Below are 2,823 nucleotides of genomic sequence, written 5' to 3'. Positions count from 1 at the left end.
TTTAACCACTTCAGCTCCAGAAGGTTTACCCTCCGTCCTGACCAGACCATTTTTTGCGATACGGCACTATGTTGCTTTTAACTGATAATTGCTTGGTCGTGCAACGCTGTACCCAAATTAAATTGATTTCTTTTTTTTTTTTTCCCGCAAGTAGAGCTTTCTTTTCTTGGTATTTGATTACCTCTGCGGTTTTTATTTTTTTCGCTATAAAAAGACAATTTTGAAAAAAAACTAAAGTTTTTTTTACTTTCTGCTATATAACATATTCAATAAAAAAAAATGTAACAAAATCAAATTTCTTCATCAACTAATCCAACATGTATTCTGCTACAAGTTCTTGGTAAAAAAAAAAATCCCAATAAGCGTATATTGATTGGTTTGTGCACAAGTTATGGCATCTACAAACTATAGCACAGATTTATGGATTTTTATTTTTTTTTTAGCGGGACTACAAGATTGGGCCAGACAAGTCTAACACTAAGTGATACTTTTTTGAGGACCAGTGACACCAATACAGCGATCAGTCCTAAAAAAAAAAAATGGACTGTCGCTATATAAATGACACTGACAGGGTCTAATGTTTGACTAATGTTTCTATGACCGGAACCAGTAACACTATTGCACGAAACTTATTCTGGACTGTTTTGAAATATCACATATTCTTGCCACTTAATGTACAAATATTAATACTAGCGCTGCATACTTTGTTTTAAGTTGTATTGCACAGTATGTCTGGCTGTTTTTGGTAGCGACTTTCTTTGCCAGCACGTTTTCCCCTTTTCTCACAATTTTTTTTTTTTTTAACATAAAATTTATTTATTCATGGCAAAACAACATATACAATCCAAAAACAGTCAAAATGGACAGATATTACAAGTGATGATTACAGATCCGGAAACTTATCTAGTGCATCTAAAATGCGAATGGTCGTGTCTTCGGGGCCGCGGCCCACCCGCAAAGCGGTAAACACAGAGGTACTGCCAGGGCCCAGACCCCCTCCCCCCCAGAGGGGGGGGGGGGGAAGGGGCGCCAGACCCACCACTCTCCACCGCCCATCCCCATCCGCCCACCACTCCAGCCACTGCGCGGCGTCAGAGCATATTTCAATCTCGGTCAATCCAGATAGGAAACCTCGTTACCCAATAGTCACCTGTTTTGCCTCTACCCAGGCCGCCCATACTCTATCAAACTTTCCAGGGCAATTCCTTCCCATATATGTTAATTTATACAGAGGCAGCGCTCTATTAAGAAGCGTCAACCATAGCTGTTTGGTAGGAGGCTGAGTCTGGTTCCAGTGAAGCATAATTGCCTTCCTAGCGTACATAGCGGCATAGAACACAAACAATTTCTTCCGCTGGGGGGCTTCTATGGAAGACCATATGCCCAGGAGAAGGGGAAGGGGGCTATTTGGAACATGTAGCTTACTGACAGAGTTGATATCATCCAGGACCTCTGACCAAAAATTCCTAATCAGCGGACAGGACCAGACTATGTGGAAGAAATCTGCCTCCCCCGCTCTGCATCTGGGGCACGCCGCTGGTCTGTCTGGATACATCCTGGCCAGGCGTTTCGGGGAGAAATACGCACGGTGTATAAACTTTAATTGAGCAAACCTGTCCCTGGAAGAAACAACCAGGGTCAAGTATTGCTGGATCCCCTCCCCCCAGTCCCCCTTCCCTAGATCTGGAATGTCCCTTCGCCAGGTCTCATACAGCTGGGAAACCCTAGAAGTGTCCAAGAGTGACAGTATATTATAGATAGTTGACATCGTTTTAGTCCGTTCAGGAGACCTAAGCTCTTTCTCCAGATCCGACATCTGGAGAGTAATTGGTTCAGGAAATTGGGACCTATAAGCATGTTGGATCTGGAGATACCTGAAAAACATGCGGTTTGATAGGCCTCTAAGACCCTTCAAGTCATCAAACGTGCGAAGCCTCCCCTGGGACACTATATCCCCCAGTGTAGCAATCCCGTATCTAGTCCAGACAACCGGGTCCGGGATGGAGTAAAAGTGGGGGAGACGCGGGTTACCCCATAATGGCGTCTCGGGGGACCAGGTGTGTGGTTGTCCCAGCTTTTTGGTCACCGTGTCCCAGACTTGTATTGTTGTCTTCATAGGCGTCGTCACCCCCGGATTAGATCTGGGCCCTCTATAAATTAGATCTCGCAAGTCGGAATGGGTCCCCAACAAGGCCCCCTCCACCACCGCCGCCGGGTTCTTTTCTCACAATTTTAAATGCACCCACATTGCAGAAAAACAAAATGTGCATGTATCATCTTTTTTTTTTTTTTTTTTTTTTTTTTTTTTTTTTTTTGCATATTGTAATCAGTCGATTTGCGGGTTCAATGCACAGGCTCCTGCAAACTTTTTTCCTCCAGCTCCATGTCTGTACTAAGTTACAGACTTTCAGTTATGGGGAAGTGTCAATGGACTAGAAGCGTGATAATCACTGCACTTATGTTCCTTGATAACTACAAGATCTCTGAAGTAATGACATGTGTAGGTGGAGCCGCACACAGCCGCATACAATGTAAAAAGTGACAGGAGATGCCAGGAAAAAGAACACTACAATCCTGTAGGGAGGAAAACTGTTCAGGGGTGGGCAGGAGGCAGCTTGGCACCATGCAAAATATGGATGCATCATTTTAAGATGGTATAAAAGATGGACTTGGCCTTTAAGGGGGCTGTATAAGAAGACAGATCCCATCTTGAAGACATTACACTCTGGCTATGTCTTTGCAGGAGTTTCTGGACAATTTCTTATCTGATTAGATTTTCTGTTCATTTGCACATAACAAGATGTTTTGTTGGCCATTGTGTAG

The sequence above is a fragment of the Lithobates pipiens genome, unplaced genomic scaffold, assembly GCF_037356315.1.
Source record: "Lithobates pipiens isolate NorthernLeopardFrog02 unplaced genomic scaffold, aLitPip1_a1.2 Scaffold_1, whole genome shotgun sequence".
Classification (NCBI taxonomy): Eukaryota; Metazoa; Chordata; class Amphibia; order Anura; family Ranidae; genus Lithobates; species Lithobates pipiens.
The sequence above is the reverse complement of the archived record's forward strand: the minus strand, read 5'-3'. Positions refer to the sequence as shown.